Genomic DNA, 22,136 nt, shown 5'->3' with positions numbered 1-22,136 from the left:
CTAAACCTTTGGGGTGTCGACCAACATCTTTCACCATAATCTGAAAATGTTGACATAAAGGAAATAATCTGAGCCAAAGGAATACCACAGCCCTGCTCAAACTTCTCCAGAAGGAGATAATTCTTTTATTGATTCAGCTCATGCTCAGTGCTGCCCCTCCCCAATTTGCAGGCTCTATCTATCCAAGACACATACATCTAAGCTCTGGTACATTCTTGAAAAGCTTTTGCATGCAAATAAAATACCCTTATGGCACCACACTGTCAAAAATATAAAAAAAAGTCACCTTTCAATTAACAAAACAATTCAGAACCCTGAAGCTGCATCGCAATACCGAGGTCTGAGTCAACCTTACTAATATTGACTGCATCACCGTTATCCTAACTCAGCACATTCTCACTTACAATGACCTAAGCCAGAGAAAAACCTTGCACTTACCTGATATGCTGAGTTGTCTCTTGTTCTGAGTATTGTATTTATTGCAAATTGTCCATTTCAATAAATGCAGCGATAGTTATACCACAACACGCCTCTCTCCTGCAGCAGAAAGCAAGTTAAAAGGACTTCAAGCTGTGACCTCAGAGGCAGGCACAGCCGCTCCCATCCTTCAGCCAACCTTCTGGGGAGAGCAGGTTAGATGACAGTGAACTGGCTCCCTACATAGCAATACTTTCAAATAAAGCATTCTGTGCTCGGAGCTGGGGGATTTACATCTTCCAAATTCGGCTGGCCCGAGTCAATGCTGCTTCTATGCCTGAAAATATTAAGCATTTCACTGCAGTCACTTAATGCAAGAAACTATCTGAGGCGACTTCACAAACCCTGTCATTCTGTTCGGAGACTAAAGAATGAGCACCGCATGCATAATTCATGCATTAAAATCTTCAATGCACTTCCTGTAGCTGCTGTTCTATCCAGTAATGGGCTATTGATCACCTCATCGCTAAGACAACTGAAGCTCTGCAATTGGTTTATTTCCACAAATAAAATTACAACCTAAATCACAGGCAGAAGGCTCCAACCCTGCAACATCCACGCGGGTAAAAGACTCACATAGACGAGATAACATTTGCATGCTGCAGAATGTTTAAACTGGACTCTCTGGCAGAAACACTGTAGTATCTGTCTTCTTTTATTCAAAAGACATACTTCTGAAGATTTAGACTGAATATTTTACATTATAAGTGAGATATACGGAGTTGGTTTTTTTCCCTGCCATTTTCTGAAAAATCAACAGGCTAAACTGAAAATTAAGAAAAAAATAAATAAATAAAGAGAGAGATGTGTGTTACACATCATAGGAGATTTTTACCTGGATTCATATGGACAACCTTTCTCAGAAGATTTTAATTAATTTTTCATTTGAATAATGTGGAAGAGATTTTTTTAAACATCACAGTGGGTACATATGTTCATCATTGTTAAGTATTTTGGATGGTAAGCACCTTTTTTTCTGGGAGTGTCAGTAATTCTGAGGGTCCTTTCTTTTAGTATTTAAGCTTCTAAGAACACACCATGGTTTGTTTCTGTTACTCTTTTTTCACTGCCTCAAAAAAGTGGGCTTTAAAACAAAATATGCAATTCATTATGCTAGAGGGATAACACAGGTAGCATTTTAAAATGTCATAATAATTTTTGTAAAAAATACCAAGGTGGGAAAGCCATGTAAGATGGCAAATGTATATAAACTCTTATCTATTTCCCCAAGTATCTTCAGGGTAAAAATTAATTAAGCTTTATTTAACCACCAAAAGAAGACTAAATATGATGTTATTAAGGTCATTTGGAAACCTAATGTGTCTTTCCAAAGCCTCTTTTCATATCCATATAGTTACCACATACATACACACACGCAATTATCATAGTTCTATGTTGTCACACCTGACTATTTATAAGACTGAAGTGAAACCTTCAAGTTCATAGCTTGGGGCTAGACTAGAGAAAATCTGTCAGAGTATAACCAAGGTTTCTAACAGTTATACTGTACAGAGAGCAATTCAGCCTTGGAGGAAGCATGATTACAGTAACTTCCAGTCAATAAACCAGTAGCAAGTGAGATCAGCCTGTGAGGGTAATAGATGAGTGCTGATGACAACAGGGATGGAGTTCAGGGATGTTCAGAGAACTATTTCTTCTTTACAAAGCTTGTAAGAGCATGCCTCTAGGTTATAGAAAAGATCATTTCATTTACTTGATCAAGATTATGCTAAAATATTCTAAATAGCAGTTTGAGAAATTAACCATTCAATTACTATGTATATTGTATATCTCATATTCCATAATATTTTGTTCTACCCTGGGAAGATTCTATTTGAACATTTGTATATATTGCCTCTAACTTAATATAATTCAAGTGAACTACATAGACCTTATTTTATAATATTTATCTAATTTTTTAAAAGATTTTATTTATTTATTTGACAGACAGATATCACAAGTAGGCAGAGAGGCAGGCGGCCAGGGGTGGGAGGGGAGGAAGCAGGATCCCTGCGAGCAGAGAGCCCAATGGGGGGCTCGATCCCAGGACCCTGAGATCATGATCTGAGCTGAAGGTAGAGGCTTAACCCACTGAGCCACCCACGTGCCCCCCTGAGTAATATTCTTTATTCTTTAAACAGAAGATTGAGGATCTCAAACATTTAAAAAATTACAGAAGTTATAGCTAAGGATTAATATCCTGCCAAGAGTATTATCAGTTTAATCATCTACAGTAGCAATTTTGTATGAAGATAATACCTCATTTAAAAATAGAAAATTTGAAAACATTACAATGTTACTTGTCAGGTGTGGGGATATAGAGTACAATCATTAGGATATAAATTGTTGACATAAACTAAAATAATTACACTTATAAACATTAGAAATTTAACCTCTCTGAAATGATATGATTGAATAATACATAACGAGGCGAATAGGAAGAACTTAATTCATAATATCCTGCAGTGAGCGAGAAGTCAGTATCTTTTCTCTGATACAAATATCTAAGACCCAAGTCTAAAATGAAGATAGCAACTTTGTATCTATTTGGTGGATTTTCAAATTTGATTGTCTTAAAGATGTCTTAAAGAAACATGAGAAACACACAAAAACACCTCATGGACCTAAAGTCTGCAAAGAATATGGCATAAGAAAAGCTATAGGAGTGGTAAATTCCTAAAACATCAGAGAGAAAGCTGCAAGCAAGCCTTGAATGGGAACAACTGGGGGAAAAGTAGTCAATTATACTCTCAGGTAAAACAAAGCCAAAGACTATAATAAGAACCAATTTCTACTTTCCAGAAGTCTGGCTATGCCTAAGGAACACACTTAACCGATCTTTTCAAATGGATGGAAAACAGAGATGGTGATTTTAGATGAATTTGATCTCTTTGCAGATCAAGAGGTTTTTCCAATATTTTGAATTTATAATGCATGTAGAATTTGAAGTAAACTCTGTAATGTACAATGGGGTCAATAAAATGAATCCAAATTTGCAAATAAATCAGAGCATATTTAGTCGGCTAATTTTGTGATATCTATTAAGATATATAACTAGACTATCTGACTACTGTCATTTGGAAAAATGCATAATTTATATCCATTATAAGAAAACATAATGCCATGTAGCCTCAGGAAAATAATTCAGCCTACCAAAGTTTCTATTCTGAACTCAAGGGATGTAGGAGCAGACGGCTTTTGTTCTCTGAGATTTAAGACATCCCTTCTTCTTTTCTTGCTCTGCCCTACTAATACTATAATCACCCCATAATCATAACACATTTATTTAATTAAACACATTTATTATATACCTTCTACAAGAAAGAAATTGTGCTAGATGCTAGGAAAATAAATATGTACAGATCAGTGGCTGCCTCCAAAGTAGTCATACTTTAGTGGTGAAAACAGGTAAACACATAGACACAGAGTGATGAATATAATCAATTTGATATATGTTAAGATATGCAAATGAGGTAATTACTAAAGGACACTATGCCTCTATGCTAAATGACTTCTAGGTAAGTATTAATTCTTACTTTTACTCCACTAGATGAGGCGTAGGAAGAAAAAATACTGGTGTTACCAACTGCCCATAGTGTATTTAGGAAATGATTCATGGAGGTGAGATTTAAAGAAACTGAGTGGTATAATGGAACTAACATGGGTTTTAATTGATAAATTTGAAAATAAATTCAGGCTTCACTGAATTTATATGACCTTGCGTGTGTTATCCACACTCCATGAATATCAGCTTTATATCATCAGTATAATATGGAAATCAAATTAAATATCTTTCTCTAGCTTCCTGTGAGAATTAAATAAGTAATTTAGAGCACAATGGTTATAGGATAGTTTTTGTAGTCATCCAGATGAGAGTTTAAATTCTGCCTTGATTTCCTCACCTTTAAAATGGGGATGATATGAACGTCTTAGAATTATTAGGAAATTCAAATATTACAAAGCCTTTATGTCACTTGAGTTCTTGACACAGTAAGAACTTTAGAAACATTAATTCATTCCTTCCCAAAGCTCAATTTTGAAGAAAAGTCTTGAAGGAAAAGTCATTTTCAGTAACAAGAATAATGTGCATTTGTAGGGAAGCAGGATATCACATAATACGCTTGAGAAACTAAATTCTGTGTATTATGAGAATTTGGATAAATAGACATTTTGTCAGGGGATAGGGAAAAGTCATATAAAATCTGATTTACATAAGAAATGTAAAACTTTTGGGCGCCTGGGTGGCTCAGTGGTTTAAGCCGCTGCCTTCGGCTCAGGTCATGATCTCAGCGTCCTGGGATCGAGTCCCACGTCGGGCTCTCTGCACTGAAGGGAGCCTGCTTCCCTCTCACTCTCTCTGCCTGCCTCTCTGCCTACTTGTGATCTCTCTCTGTCTGTCAAAATTAATAAATAAAATCTTTAAAAAAAAAAACATTAAAAAAAAAAGAAATGTAAAACTTTTTAAAACTTTTAAAAATTCTGTTCAAATTCTGATTCTATAGAACTTTTTTTACACTGTTAAGGAGTCTGAAGCTATTCTACAGAGAGAGATATTTTAAAATTTCCCCAAGAGAATCATATGACTAGATTTGGTAGCTGAAAGATAGACTGGGAGCAGTAAACAAATGAAAAAAATGTGTTTAATAGAAGACCATTTGTAATCCACCTGAAGTGATGAGGACCTAAACAAGGCAGACATAGGGATGTGGATATATGGGAAAGATTCTAGAGATATTTAAACATTAGAGTCAGTAGGACTAAGTAGTATGACGAGGTTGGGAGGAATCATGGAAGACTTCAGGACTTGGTAATTCAGTGTCCTTCTATCACTCCTATCCAAAGGAAGAAAGAACTATTGATATTAAAAGAAGATGGTGAGTTGAGATTATAATATTGCACACAGCAAGGGAGGGGTTGGTGAAGAATTGGATATTTACAGAATTTCCAAAAGACATTTTGATAATGAAGCTATAATACACTTAGGTGTTTGGGGAGTGACCGGAATTATTTAAGGTATGGAAGTCAATGAAGTGACTCGGGGTTGAAAGTGTGCAATGAAAAGTTGATGGAGGACGAAACCCTGAGATGTAGATAAAAAAATGAACTGAAAACCCTGTCTCAACTGGCTATCTTGACATCATTTATAAATTGATTGCAAAATGGAAAACTTCTAATGTATATTAGAACATATATTTACTTTAATCATCAAAAAATAAATTCAGTGACATAAGGAGGAAGAAAAAAGCTATAAGGAATAGGTATCCTAATATGCCTCAAAAACCTGAGGTACTTATACATCGTCCCTGTAACATTAGATTCCTGAGTTCCATTAAAATACCCACCATTCTCTCAATATTCAGTTAGCTTACAGATATCAGCATACTGTCATGACTTCCCAGGTGTCATAAAAATGACCCAATTGTAGTTCAATATCTGTATAAAAGGAAGATACTAAGAATCCTACTAATGGTTATCAATATAATTAAAAAATATAATTTAAAGCCTTTTAAGTTTATGAAGGAATTATTATAATCCTTACCTAATCCTAATTTACTTTTAGTTATTTTAAGAGAAGCCTGTGTTTTTGAAGTTTTTATTTAAGTTCTAGTTAGTTAACATACAGTGTATTAATAATTTCAGGTGTACAATATAGTGACTCAACACATCCATACATTACCTGGGGCTCATCACAAGTGCATTCTTTTATCCCCATCATGTGTTGATGGTAGTTTTTCTTTTTAAGTGACTAAATGCTCTTGAAGTAAGGCATTTTTAACTTTAAGTCAAGAGATATCAGCAACCAATTCTACCCCATGAAATTCACTGAACAGCTCTAGGTATATGCTGATCTGTCTCTAGATACACATTAGGGAAGAGTCTAAAAATTATATCCTGCTTGTCTTCTCTAGTAACAAATTTAAATATTTGCAAAACAGTTTGCTCCAAATATATTTCTGGTCTCAAGATAATTTAGGCTTGCCTCACTATGTCTCAATTTTTTTTTATTCAACAGAATTCTGTACCTTCTTAGGTCTTTTAGGATTTTTAAGCTTTTGAAAAGAATGATTCAACCCATGATTCACTTCTTCAATAAGCTTTAATGGGGAAACAAAGGTTTATCGTATGAACTTATGAATGAATAAATGCCAACAACAAAATAGATGATACCTTAATTACCATATTTGATTGCATAATGCCTTAAAAGTACAAACACCTTTTACAGACTTTATACAAATTTTAGCCTCACTACCACTAAAAAGGCACTTAATTAAAAATTTCTAAATACATGCATTTTTAAAATAACTACATCAGGATTATAGGGAACAAGTATATATTATGTGCATTTATGTGGGATGTGCATATGTGCACAAATATTTTAATATATTGAATTATACAATATTTCACATTAGTGTACAGAGGTAACTATACAACTTGCTGAATTTCCACAAACTGACACAGCTATGCCACCTGCACTCTGATCAACAGATAATATATTATTAGAGGCCCAGAGGCCCTGTATTCTCCCTTCCATCTCCCACCACCCACCCAAAGCCACTGTTCTGACTGCTAACAACATAAATTAGATTTTTTTTTTTACACAACCAACTTGTGGTGTTGCAGAATTCCACAGATACAGAACTATTTCAAAAATAAATTTGCACAAGCATTTCCTATTCATATGTTCTCATTTGTATTTGGCCACAGTTTCAACATGTAAAATCTGTTATACTTTCATTTCACAAAGCAGTTTTGTGTAAGTTCTTTTTGAGATGAATACTTTAGAACACATTTTATTTTCTACCAAAAGCTAGGTCTCAAAGCAGGATATTAATGTACCACCTTTTGTGAAAAATTTGTTTTTGAGGAGTTATTACATAAGGCAATCAACTTTGCTTTTTCATAAGGAGTTTTATCTTTAAATTTGCAAATGTAATTTCCTGAATAAGATTTCATCACAGATGTTTGTCCTGTGAAATTAAAGAGCCACTCACAAAAGGAGGTGGATATAGGGATCTTAGGGGAAAGAAGTGATACTTTACTGAAATGCATGATGATTTAAATTAAAAATAGATAAGTGATTTAAAGTAGGGACTACAAGTTCAAATTTATAAGGATAACATATGATCTAGACTGCCTTCTTAGTGCAGAACTATCAGATGCAAAACTCCCGGCTACAGAGCCCAGATAAGCCAGTAATAATTATGTTTGGAAAATAATCCCAATTAGTGACACAAAGGAAAACGGGTTTATGAAATGGAGGGGATAGAAAAATGAGTTTGAGGCATGCAAGTGTGAATGAAAAAAAAAAATACCTGGTTTTCTTCTGATCCTGCTGATATTGACTTGAGTCCTTTCTTTCACTAACATTCATTGATGTGGACTATGGATCAAAATCCAGCTTAGTACTGGGAATGTAACTGTCCTTATCCCAAAAGGTTTAGAATTAGTGTTCTATTGAAGCTAGCCCATATGAGCTTTTAAAAGTCTATTAATTTTCAAGAACTTTTCAAGCCAATTATTACCACAGTTATTATTTATAATTAAATGATATGAATTTACATTTAAAGAAATTACATTTTAAAAAGACAAACACCAAAAATACATTTCCTATACAATTTACTATTATCAATGTTTTAGAGATTGTTTATACCTATTCTGTCTGTATGGTGGAAATGCTATATAATAGTGTGCTACTGAGCACGTCTAACTCCATATTCAATAACATCATTTGCTAGCTTGAAACCAACCATGGTGAAAATAGTTACAGGACCAAAATCAGCAAATGTGAAAAACCAAGGCCTTTTCTTTTCCCCTGGAAAGCCAGTTGTTAAACATTTACCAGCACACCTCAGCTTGGATTTCAATGTCTAGAAAGTTGTAAAAGCAATTAACCTTAACCAATTCCAACAACACAGTTTTCCAATTTTTATTTTAACACTATTCCCTCAAAATTTCAACTAATGTTACCAGTATGGACAGGCAAAAGTTGAGTTGTAGCAAATTCTCTTGGCCAATGAACAATTATTGAACTCAAAGGAATGTCTGAGAATATTTATCCTAAAAATCTGTACTTTTTGTCTATTAAGAACAAAGGAAAGGAGCACCTTGGTGGCTCAGTTGGTTACACATCTCCCTTCAGCTTGGGTCATGATTCCCCCTGGGCTTCCTGCTCAGCAGGGAGCCTGCTTGGGAGCCTGCTCTGCCTCTCCTTCTGCCACTCCCCTTGCTTATGTTCTCTTTCTCTCTCTTTCTCTTAAGTAAATAAGTAAATAAAATCTTAAAAGAAAAAAGAACTGGGGAAAAAAAGTCAGGATATTTTCAGAGGTGGTCAAATCATCCAGGTAAATAGAGTTTAGAAAAAAATATTGAGGTTAACATCCCTTCATCAAATCATAGAAAAATGTTATGTAGCATTAGCTATAAATATGGTTTTAACTCTCTGGTTGTCCTTTCTTCTTCCACAAAAATATTAAAAGAATTTTTAAATGATAAAACAATTACAAATATACAGTCAGTCCCAGATGTGCATTTTTGCTATAGTTGAATAGGTTAGTAAGGTGACCACCTAAAAATATATAACAATAATTTAAGAATAATGCAATGGTTTAAGAGAGTAAGATAGAAAATAAGTATTACAGATTCCACTTAAAAAAAATACAGGAACATAGAATGATAATGAGATTCTGCCATATATGAGAAGGATGTTGGGAGATCTACTCCTAGTCACTCTTACTTAGGATCTTCAAATCCCTCCAAATTTGGAACACTAATAGGACTACCTCAGAATTTTTAAAATCAATAGGCTTTGATTTGGGTGCTGCAGAAAGCTTCGACTTGAGAAGAGGCTGATACTAGATTTTGGACATACTAGAACCATCTTTAGGTTTTCTTAAGCTAGCTCTTTGAAAATGTCTAACATCTGAGCTCTGTTGGAGCTCTGTATAGTCATATCTTAAGTGCTACTAAAGTTAGTCTTCTTCTTACTCTTTAAAACATCTGAAATTAGTTGTGAATTAGATTTAACCAAAATGGCAATAAAACCTCCCTCCAGATCTACAATAAAGTACATTGACTCAGATGTCCAGACTAAAAGAAGGAGCATGCTTTATTCTGGTGATAAATAATATTACTTTAGTCTTTATTGTCCTTTCACACACCATGTACAACAAAAAAATACTGCAGGATATAAAAAATAACAAGAAACTGTGTCCCATATCAAGAGCATAAATAGTCAATGTAAACCTATCCAATAATACAGAGACAAAGATATTTTAGGACTGGACAATGTCTGAGGAGATGAGGCTTTAAAATGTATATTGTAGCCACCTAAAAAGTAGGGAGGTGGTGTTTGGCTGGCTTAGTCAGTAAAGTATGTTGTTCTTGATCTCCAGGTCCTGAGTTTAAGACCCACATTGGGAGTAGAGGTTACTTAAATAAATAAATATTTATGTATACTGTAGTCAAATGGTAAAAATAAACTGAATCTGAAAGGAGACACTGATCGTGAGCATAAAGAGGCAAAAAGAGATTAAAGAGTTTTCTGAGGTAGAATTGATGAGTATGTGGGGGATAGTAGAACCAATGTTTGCAATACCAAGATTTCTACCTTGAAAAATCAGTGGATATTGACAACAACAACTAAAACCAATTATCCAAAAGTTAGAATATCTATAAAATGATAGAAGACAGTGAACTGTTTATGTCTACTTCACCTACTCTTTCTTGACTTTTCAGTGTTCTCTTCAAACTCTAATAGCCAGACATTTATTTATTTGAATCCTGGGATACTCCCCTGGTTACTTCCTTACTTCTCTGGCATTTCTCTCTCGTAACAGCTCATTTATTTTATTTCCACTTAAATATCTGTAATCCTAAAGATTTCTCTCTCTTGTCCCATCCTGCCCTCTCCTGTCCTCTCATCTCTTTTTCTCACTTTGTGCTAAATACTCTCATCCACTCTCATAACTCAACAGATTACATGTAATGAATTCAAACTTGTATCTCTAACTAAGATACTCCAGATCCATCATCCCTCATATGTTAATGTTTATACTTGGGTATCTCACAAGCGTCTCAAACTCAGGCAGCTCACAAATGAACTCAACTTATTTCTGCCTAAATGTGGTTTTCCTTTTTACCTCTCTATGCTAGGTAACGGTACCCTTATCCATTCATCTGCTATTACCAGAAGCTAAGATATCATCTTTTATACTTGAAAGATCATATATATGCTCACGAACTCAAACTTTTTCTCTAGGCAAGATCTCTTTTCTGAAGTCTAGACATATCAACTTCATACTCCCACTTAGTTATCTCACTCTGGGATAACTGAATTCTCAGTAATTTTTTTCCTTCAGTCCCTCCTATGTTGGTGAATGGCACCACCTACACCATGTATTCATGCCTGAAGTCTACGTCTATGACTCTCTTTTCTACCTCCTAATTATATAATGAATTATCTACTTTTTTCTCTCTTCACGGTCAATAACCAAAGTTCAAGCTATCATCATCTCTAGCTTAGACTACTGATACAGCTTTATAGGTGATCTCTCCAGATCCACTCTTGTGCCTGCTATTCCATACAAAATACCATATGAGAACACCTAAAAGAATCTTTTAAAAATGCAAATGCCATTATATTGTTTACTGGCATAAAAATGTTCAGCGTTTTTCCACTACAATTAAGATAATAGTAAAAATCTTGCATATAATGTCCTATAGTCTCCAAACTAATGCTCTAGCTTAACTGTATTCCAGCCACACTGGTCATCACTCTATTTCTTACTATCTTTAAGTTAGGAATGCTTTTTTCCAAATATTTGGTTTGCAAATTGACTCATCTTTCAAGCTCTATCCTTTTTTTAACCCCTTTGCAAACTGGGATAGTTCCTTCTGTGATTCATTCTCAAAATACTTTTTTTCAAATATTTGTTTTGCTAATTGACTCATCTTTCAGGCTCTATTCTTTATTTAACCCCTTGCAAACTGGGGTAATTCTTTCTGTGATTCATTCTCAAAATACTCAGTAACTTTCCTTTACAGCTGATCCAAATTGTAATTAGTTATTCATTGAATCCCTAACTTTCCACTATAATGTAATTTTCACTACAGCAGAGACCATATCTGTCTATTAGCCTTTCATTTATTAATTCTAATATCTCTAGCTATTATCTTCACTTGGCTTTCTCCAGGGAGATTATCTTCAGCTCTTCGAGAATTTTCCTAACTGGCTCCTAAATTTCCAGCAGTTTAAAGCTAATGTGTTCAAATCTGGTGTGGAGATGATTGCCAGAGATGTTGCAAAGCCCTGATGTCTTTAACTTTTCTAACTTCTGGTTTCCAGGGTGTGATCTATTTATGTACTTTCGACAATTAAACTGTTACTTTCCTTCTTCATCAAAAGCAGGAAACCTCAACTGGTAAATAAGCTTTTAGTAATTTTTTAAATATAATAATTTCACAAATAATGCTTAACAGTAGGATTTTTGTTTAAAAAAAGAAAAATTAAAGGGTATTTTTCTCCTAACTCTATTCATATTTCCAGTTATATCTTCTTTGTCTTCCCAATGAATTATTAAGACAGAGAGGCAGTGTATCTAACAGGTGAAAGAATAAGTTTCCATTTCTTACATCCTGGTGTTTAGTATTTGTTTTACACTTACTATTTGTCCATAACCAAATTACTTAACCTCCTAAAATCTCAATATCTTTGTAAAGTGGAAATATTAGTAACAATGATAATACTTCCATCATAAGAATACTGTGAGGCCTGATTAAATGCAAGAACATGAAAAAAAAAAAACCCAAACCCACAAACTAAGGCATAGTGCCTTAACATAGTGAGAGTTAAAAGTTATTAGTTACTATTATTTCATACACTCCCTGAAAGCTAGCACCATGCTTTATGCTGCTGGGTCATATATTCTAGCACAGGGCTTGCATAAAGTAGGTTTATAATAAACGTTTATTGATTGATCAATAAATTCAACCAGATTTTCTGAGTACTTTTGTTTTGTCAGTTCTTAATGAGTCAGAAAATACCATCTCCCACTAGGAAAATCATTCATAGTAACACAAGGGGTACTTTCTGCCAGAAAATGACACAAACACATTTTTAAAGTGTTTGTTGAAATCAACAGTTTTTGTTTGTTTGTTTATTTTTTACTAACTCCTTAATGCTCAGGGAAAAAAACCTTCTTAGCAAGGATTTAAAGTAATTTAAATATTGAACATAGTATGACCCTATTTTAATACTCCAGCATGGCAAAACAAATCTTAACTTAAATTCTAAGGAATAGATTTTATTATATATATGTTATTAAGTAGCTACTCAACAATAGATTTTATTGTGTATACAAATACCAATTATTTATAAGATATCAAATAATAGATTTTATTACAGGTAACGGATTTGATTATATATTCATGATCAAATAACAACAGCTTACAAACACTGACATTTACTTATGCCAGGCATTTTCTCAAGTACTTTATGTGATTTATCAAATCTGGTAATTCCTACAACCAGCCCCCATGGACTTCTTTTAATAATGTGCCAATAACCTCAGACATATATTAATTTAATTTACTGATGTTTATTTATAAATACATAAAAAGTTAGAAAGTAGGTTAGAATGACACTTGGGTTTATGTTCATATACTGTTTTCAGCTGCTTATTCGAAAGTACTGTGGATAGAATGTGGGCTTTGGTATTCTGGGCTTCTGCACTGCATAGCTCCAGTGAACACCATCTGGTAACATTTGCCTTCCTCCTGAAGAACTTCCTACCCATTATTTACGGTGCAGGTCTATTAGCAATAAAATCTGTCTAGCTTAAGTTTATTTGAAGAAAAGTATTAATCTGCATTTTTTAGATATATTTTTTGCTAGGCATAGAATTCTAGATTAATAGGGATTTTCCCCCCTTTTCTTTCAGTATTTTAAAGATGCTAAAGATGCAGGTTTATGTGGGAGTTAGAGAGATGTTAAGAATGACACTGAGGGGGGCACCTGGGTGGCTCAGTGGGTTGAAGCCTCTGCCTTCAGCTTGGGTCATGATCCTAGGGCCCTGGGATCGAGCCCCGCATTGGGTTCTCTGCTTAGTGGGAAGCCTGCTTCTTCCTCTCCCACTGCCCCTGCTTGTGTTCCCTCGCTGGTTGTGTCTTTCTGTCAAATAAATAAATAAAATCTTTAAAAAAAAAAAAAAAGAATGACACCGAGGTTTCTGACTTCAAAAATTATTAGTAGGTGTGGACAGAATAATTGAAATTAACTGAAAAAGTACAAGCAATATACAAAAATAGAGGGTAGAGAATTGGGCAGTCCCTTGCACTTCATTCTTTTTAACACATTGGCTCTCTGTCACATATTTACTGATTCCTAACTCAGACATTTTTCCAGCTTGTTTCTGGGACACAAATTTATTGCCTTTGCCTCTTGCTTCTCTGTTCATTCCTTTTCAGTCTCCCTTGCCAGTGCAACATTTTTATCATCATCTTTAAAAGATTAAAATATAACAGATCTCTTCCCCTTTCATTCTCTTCTCCTCGGTATTTTTATACCCTCTAATAACTTGACCTATCATGTATAATGATTCCAAACTTACATCTTCAGGCAAAATGTCTTTTCTGAGTTCCAGACCATCAGTCTAATGATATACTCTAAATTTACACTTAGGTAACTAACAGGCATCTCAAACTCAGGCAGTCCACAACTGAATTCATGACTTTTCTCCCAAAATTTATTTCCTCCAATTTTCCCTCTTCTAGTTAATGGTACCAGTCTCTAATGTACACCAGAAACCTAGATGCGATATTTTATATTTTATTCTTCTTCTACGACCACTAGTTTATTGGTCTGTACTTGATAAATAAACACTGAATATATATATTCCTTTCTCTTGTCACTGCCCTTAATCTAATTCAAACCATCATGATCCCTTTCTTGATGTTTTACAGTAACTCCTAAACAGATTTCCTTACATAATCCATATCAAATGCCCTAGAAGAATATTTTTTTAGTGAAATTGTCATCCTATTATTTACAGGTTTAAAATCTTCCAGGGTTTTCCCACTTCAACTAGGATGCTATTCTATATCTTCAACAGGACATAGCAGCTCTGTCTCATCACTAGTCTCATCTCATATTATTCTACCTTCATTCACTACATTCCAATCACTCTGGTCCCCTTCCTGTTCTGTCTTAATGTACACACTCTGCACAGACTGCTCTCTTGGGCTAGAATGCGTTTCCCCTAGCTCTTCACCAACTTCATCTCATCTTTGAGGTTGTACCTTAAAATGTACTTCCCTGGGAAATTTTCCTCTGGGAAATCATCCTCCTAACCCTCCTCCTTTCAGGCAAGGTTAGGTATCTTGTGATTCAGTCTCACAATACCTGCATTTTTTCTGGGTAGCACGTTTGGCAATCATAATTACTTACTTGTATAATTGCTTATTTAATGCCTAACTCTCCTGACGTCAGAGGTCACATTTGTCTCACATTTTATTTCTGCCTATTTATCACTATATTTGGCATATAGAGAATACCAAAATTATTTTTTGAAATGATGAATGAATGAATCAGTGACACAATTTGTAACTGTACTAGCTATTAAGACCTGATTCTTTAGGATGGAGAATTGGCAAATATTATAACGTTGGCCAAATATATCTCGTCTTCCCTCTTCCAAATAGTTTATATTCAACTTCATACCTTTGACTATGGATTCTTACATCTTTAGTTTCTCTCTAAAATAAGCTGTTCCTTTGTCCAAGTATTTTCCCCTCCTTGCCTTACCAAGTCTGCCCTAATCTTTCATTCCGCTTTGATTCTTTTTCTTTATTTGTTTATTTTCAGCATAACAGTGTTCATTGTTTTTGCACCACACCCAGTGCTCCATGTAGTACGTGCCCTCCCTATTACCCACCACCTGGTTCCTCAACCTCCCACCCCCACCCCCTGCCCCTTCAAAACCCTCTGGTTGTTTTTCAGAGTCCATAGTCTCTCACGGTTCATCTCCCCTTCCAGTTTCCCTCAATTCCCTCTCCTCTCCATCTCCCCATGTCCACCATGTTCTTTGTTACGCTCCACAAATAAGTGAGACCATATGATACTTGACTCTCTCTGCTTGACTTATTTCACTCAGCATAATCTCTTCCAGTCCCGTCCATGTTGCTACAAAAGTTGGGTATTCATCCTTTCTGATGGAGGCATAATACTCCATTGTGTATATGTACCACATCTTCCTTATCCATTCATCCGTTGAAGGGCATCTTGGTTCTTTCCCCAGTTTGGCGACCGTGGCCTTTGCTGCTATAAACATTGGGGTACAAATGGTTCTTCTTTTCACTACATCTGTATCTTTGGGGTAAATACCCAGCAGTGCAATTGCAGGATCATAGGGAAGCTCTATTCTTAATTTCTTGAGGAATCTCCACACTGTTCTTCAAAGTGGCTGCACCAACTTGCATTCCCACCAACAGTGTAAGAGGCTTCCCCTTTCTCCACATCCTCTCCAACACACATTGTTTCCTGTCTTGCTAATTTTGGCCATTCTAACTGGTGTCAGGTGGTATCTCAATGTAGTTTTAATTTGAATCTCCCTATGGCTACTGATGATGAACATTTTTTCATGTGTCTGATAGCCATTTGTATGTCTTCATTGGAGAAGTGTCTGTTCATATCTTCTGCCCATTTTTTGATATGATTATCTGTTTTGTGTGTGCTGAGTTTGAGGAGTTCTTCATAGATTCTGGATATCAACCTTTTGTCTGTACTGTCATGTGCAAATATCTTCTCCCATTCCGTGGGTTGCCTCTTTGTTTTGTTGACTGTTTCCTTTGCTGTGCAGAAGCTTTTGATCTTGATGAAGTCCCAAAAGTTCATGTTTGCTTTTGTTTCCTTTGCCTTTGGAAACATATCTTGAAAGAAGTTGCTGTGGCTGATATCGGAGAGGTTACTGCCTATGTTCTCCTCTAGGATTCTGATGGATTCCTGTCTCACGTTGAGGTCTTTTATCCATTTCGAGTTTATCTTTGTGTACGGTGTAAGAGGATGGTCGAGTTTCATTCTTCTACATATCGCTGTCCAGTTTTCCCAGCACCATTTATTGAAGAGACTGTCTTTTTTCCATTGTATATTTTTTCTTGTTTTGTCAAAGATTATTTGACCATAGAGTTGAGGGTCTATATCTGGGCTCTCCACTCTGTTCCACTGGTCAATGTGTCTGTTTTTATGCCAGTACCATGCTGTCTTGGTGATCACAGCTTTGTAGTAAAGCTTGAAATCGGGTAACGTGATGCCGCCAGTTTTGTTTTTGTTTTTCAACATTTGCTTCTGCTTTGACTTTTAAATTTATTTATTTATTTATTTATTTATTTATTTTCAGCGTAACAGTATTCATTGTTTTTGTACAACACCCAGTGCTCCATGCTTTGCTTCTGCCTTGATTCTTGATGTTTATCATCCTGACCTCTTTCACTAATGCTATGTCCCCTGTTCTGACTTTGTGTCCAAACACATCTTCACCTGAAGGAGAGCTTCATCTTCTCCATGTCCCTACTTAAATCCTTTCCCTCCTGAATTTATTTTTGTCTCAGATACTCATCATGCATCTGAGCCCAAGTCAGAACATTGATCAACCATTATTAATTCTAATTAACTCCAGCTTGATTTCTTCATACTTTCCTAGAGAAGCTCACCTCGGCATCACAAGACTCTTCCTTGATGGTCTCTGTTGCTGTAGTGCAGTTCTTTTCAAACTTTACATTACATGGATGTCTTGGAAAGCTCTTTTATTTATTTATTTTTTAAAATTTTATTTATTTATTTGACAGAGAGATCAGAAGTAGGCAGAGGGGGGGGGGGAAAGCAGGCTCCCATTGAGCAGAGAGCCCAATGCAGGGCCTGATCCCAGGACCCTGAGACCATGACCCAAGCCAAAGGCAGAAGCTTTAACCCACTGAACCACCCAGGCACCCCTTGAAAAGCTCTTTAAAACACAGTCTCCAGGTCCCACTTTGAGGAATTCTGATATATAAAATATGGGATAAAGCCCCCAAATTTGCATTTCTAGCAAGCTACTGGGTCATGCAGATGCTGGGAGTCTTGGAATCAAACTTTGAATAACACTACTGTAATAGTGTGAGACAAGTTTGTTAAAATCTGCTGGAAGTTGCCTGTCAGGTTTTGAAAACGCCATGATTGCTTTAACTTTTCTACAATCTGATTATCACCATCTAAGCTACCATTCTACATTTACTGTTTAAGCCAATAGCCTCCTTCTACAACTCATGAATGCCCCTCTGTTTAAAGAGTTTTTCTATAACAAACATAACCGTTTGTTATCTTTTATGAGTAATTAAAAGCACAGTTTTATTCTATTCGCTGATCATTGACCACAGTCAAATTGTTTTATGTTAGAAGATATACATTTTAGTGACCTAATATACAATGATTTATGTGCTGCAGCCTGGGGTTTGGATGTGGGCCTCACATTTAATAGCTAAAATTTCAGTTTATTCATCTGTCAAATTAGAAATATAATAATAGCCACAATAATAATACCTATCTCAGATGAATGTTGCATTGATCAGCTAAATGAAATAATTTGGGGGAGAAAAAAAACCAGCACAATTGCATGCCTCACGAGAGCACAGAAAAATCATTAAAACTGGAATTATGTTTTATGCTTTGTTTTACTCCATAGCATGTAGCAAAAACCTGGCATAAATTGATGTTCAATAAAAGCTTAAAATTACAAGACTTAGTGACTGCCACAAAAGCTATAAACCCAGGCTGTTTAAAATTTTTAGTAACTCCTGATTCAATCAGAATTGAGAAACTGCTCCAGAGAAACAAAAGTACCAAATATATATATATTACAAATACATACATACACCTACACATACATATGTATGAGATGTGTGTATGTACAATATGCAGTGTATGTATGACATATAAAATACATATGTAGAATATGTAGAATATGTGTATGTATGTATATTTAAAGAGATTTATTTTAAGGAATTGGCTCACGTGATTATGGGTGTACAGCAGGCAAGTAAGAAACTCCTAGGGTAGGCCAGAAGGCTAGAAACTTGGCAGGAGTTGATGCTGCAGACTTAAAGCATAATTTTTTCTCTGGGAAACTTCAATGTTTTTTTCTTAAGGCCTTCAACTGATTGCGTAAAATCTCTGACATTAGGATGGTAATCTACTTTACTTAAAGTTAACTGATTTTAGATGCTAACCACATATATAAAACACCTTCTAAACAACACATAGATTAGTATTTGATTAGATAACTGGGCACTACAATTTAGTCAACTGACACATAAAAAATAACCATTACAACTCCTTTCTATCTATAGAAAAAAAAAATTCTCTCTCGGTAGCTAGGGATTTCCATGATCTAATTCATTTCTTTCTTCAAATTCCTCCCTCCTCATTTGTGAGACTCATTTTTCAAGTTCCATCATTTTGTGAACCCAATTATTCATCTCCATGGGAAGTACTTTCTCTTCCCTGTTCTCATAGTCATTGCAACTTTCCTGTATCCCTCTGTGTCATAATCCTCTATACATGAAATAATTTTTCTGTTTGCTAAGAACGCCTTGATTATGGGCACTATGCTTTCTTTTTATTTTTATCCCCCATGGAGACTTTTCATATGGTACTCAAAAGATGAGTGTTGAATTTATTAAATTAACTCCCAGCAAAACCTTTCAAATAATGGCTTTACCAATGATGTAAAATTTAATTCACTTCATGTGAAGGAACAACATTTTAATAGTGTAACACACTAGCACACTGTGCATTCCCAGTTTAAATAATGTCATGATTTACTAAAAAATAAAACGTTTAACAGATACGACATTTAATATTTTTGGTGATATATCATGAGGGTAAAATACCAGGTGGACATATTTTTTTAATGACAATATTATGAGTTCAATTTAATTTAAATTATATATTTTCTCACTCTCCATTCAAGAAAAAAGAGGCAGTTATTCATTTTCAAATTCAAGGGGCAGAGTATAAAACAGCAGGAACTCAGGCAATTCAGCAATCCATCTATCTTGAGAGGAATAAAACACTATTCCACTCTGTACTGGCTGGCACAACTCTTCACCAACAATCCCCCATTTAGATATAAAAACAAACTGGCCTTTGTATTTTGTTTATGCTGTCACCGGGGCATTGCTCTCAAAGCACTTCAGCAAGACAAAAATAATGTCGCTGTCTCTCACATGCAAAAGCTAAAAAATACTCACAAAAAGTGCTGCTCAAAGAGCATATTTATTTCCATTGATTTCTTCATTGTGCAATGATACAGATATGAAACTAAATTGTTTATTTTTGTCAAGACACTGAATATTTTTCTCGTTTTATGTACCTCTAGGTAAAATCCTGAATTGCAGAACAGTTATTAGGTATGTATAAGAGAAATGATCTAAATTTACCCACATGAAGTTCCTCCTTCCCCCTCCCCCATTCAGTATTGAAATTGCTAACCTAATAAGGAAAGATGTGAACAGAAGCAATAATGTATTATAGGTGCAATGATAAGAATAAGTACTGAGTTCAGAGGAAGCAGAAAGGAAAAATTGGTATAATCAACCTGAGAAGGTAGGGAGGAAGAAGCTTGGGAAAGGTTTCATTCGGTTGAGCATTGGGACAAGAGTAGATATTTCCAAATGGATAAGATGGAGGACGGAGGAGTTATTCCAAGAAGAGGAGGTCACTGAAAAGCATTAAGGAATGACACAGTGTGGCTCACACTGTTTAAACTACCACTGAGCATGACGTATGTCTTAGAGTGGATTTGATACTGATCCTATCAATATCAAAATTTGATGTCCAAGTCCAACATGCTTCATGAGCTGGTTTCATGTTATCTATACAACCTGAATCTATTCACACAGTAGGTGCTGAATAAACAATTATTATGAATATACATATATAATGAATATACCAATGAATAACATTTTCTAAGGATCAATAAGCAAGAACCTTTGCCAAAGTTTATGGGGAATAAAAACAAACAACTACAACTTTAAAAAAAAAGGCAAAACAAAAGTGGTCAAGACCTCATAGTAAGAAATCTGACAATTCAAAAATGACAATGACAAAATCAGTATCGTTCCATAGGTAAGCCTGTTTCCCCAATGCTGTCAGTGCTTATGCCGTTCAGTCCTACTCTGTGTTTTGATTCACAGTAGTTCCCTTCTCTGCCTTCTTGAATACTTTAAGTTCCTCCCTTTACATACCCAGATCTTAGCTATCTCAAAGAAAAGACGAAAAAGAGAAATAATAGTGATTGAATGTGTTTTTTTCTTCGTTGCCAAGCATTCTAAGTGTTTTATATAAAACATCTTACTTAATCCTCACAGCTTTTGAAGTGAGTAGACATGGTCTCCTTGTTTCAGCATGATAACCATGCATAATTCAAACAGGTTAAGTAATATGCCCCCCAAAATATAAAGAGTGAGTGGAAGAGCTAAGAGCTGAGCCCAGCTGTATCTCCTCTTTCAAAAACTCATCTCACATGTTATTTTCTGGAGGAATCACTCTCTTAGGCCACCATCTTCTGAATTCCCTAGGTCAGCCTGCTGTTACACCCTGTTAATGTTTTTCTAATTAATTCTTCAGGTTAATTCTATTCCCTTCTATGGATTATAAGATCTTTGATGAACAGAACCACATTTTATGTTCTTATGCATCACCAGTGAAACTCCAAACAATGCTGATCCCATAGCAAATGACTTGCAATATCTGAGGGTTGATGAGGCTGCATCTTCAGGAGTTTTATCCCTTATGTCACGTCAGTACAACCCTTCCCCCTCCCATAATGACTCATCGACTATTGCCGGTGTTCAGTGGGGAGATACAGGTAGGTTATTTTCTGATACGTAGTGTTCCATCAGAGTCAATTCTTGTCTATCTTAACAAAGTGATTTCTGTATTACCTTATAGTTTTGCTACTAGTGCTCTGTGAGCCTACACAAGCTATCTGTTTAACAAGCATTTTGTGAAGATAAAGAATGATTGTGTGCGTAAATAAATGCTATAGACTTTAGAGTAATGAAATACAGATTTATGTTTATAATACTTAAGGAAATAATCTACTTGTGTTTCTTAGTTCCTATCAAATTTATCCCTGAATTAATCTGATAATTGAATCAATGTCCATTTCAAATGAAAAACAAACCAACAACAAGAGAACAGTGCCCATATGTGTTTTAATCAGCCTGCTACAGAAAATGACCCAGCTTTGGTCACAAGAGCATTAAAAAGTAAACAATGGGAATTTGGATATATTGAGGGGTGATAAAGGTAAGCAATAACACTGCAGTACATACCGCTTGCACAGGTAATAAACCATTTCTGGAGATAGTACAATGACATGATTTGGGTAAAAGGAAAGATAATTGATGCCATCTCAAAAGTGATCACCTTTTCAATTGTTAAAATGTAAAAAGGAACCAGTTGATAAATTACATATATATTATATGTATCAATGTGTGCAAATAATTCTAAATTTGTCCAATATGGCTCCTAAAAAGGGTAGAAAATTAGTTCCAATGGCAACAAGTAATAAAAAGTGTTGTAATAATACAACACAAAAATTTGAAAAAAAATGTTCCTTCCTAAC

General features: G+C 35.1%; 1 protein-coding gene across 3 annotated transcripts in view; it reads right to left on the bottom strand.

Moving 5' to 3' along the window:
- CNTN1 (contactin 1) overlaps nucleotides 1–22,136 on the bottom strand; it is a 364,883-nt gene that overhangs the window by 243,280 nt on the left and 99,467 nt on the right. Inside the window, exon 3 of one of the 3 annotated variants that reach the window (XM_046011118.1) lies at nucleotides 439–537. The exons of the other annotated variants lie outside the window; for them this stretch is intronic. The gene's annotated coding sequence lies outside the window, so the exon portion shown is untranslated. The remainder of the gene's footprint in view (nucleotides 1–438; nucleotides 538–22,136) is intronic. 3 annotated transcript variants of the gene reach the window in all.

This window comes from Meles meles, chromosome 7 (assembly GCF_922984935.1).
Source record: "Meles meles chromosome 7, mMelMel3.1 paternal haplotype, whole genome shotgun sequence".
Lineage (NCBI taxonomy): Eukaryota > Metazoa > Chordata > Mammalia > Carnivora > Mustelidae > Meles > Meles meles.
This window is presented reverse-complemented; position numbering and strand designations above follow the sequence as displayed.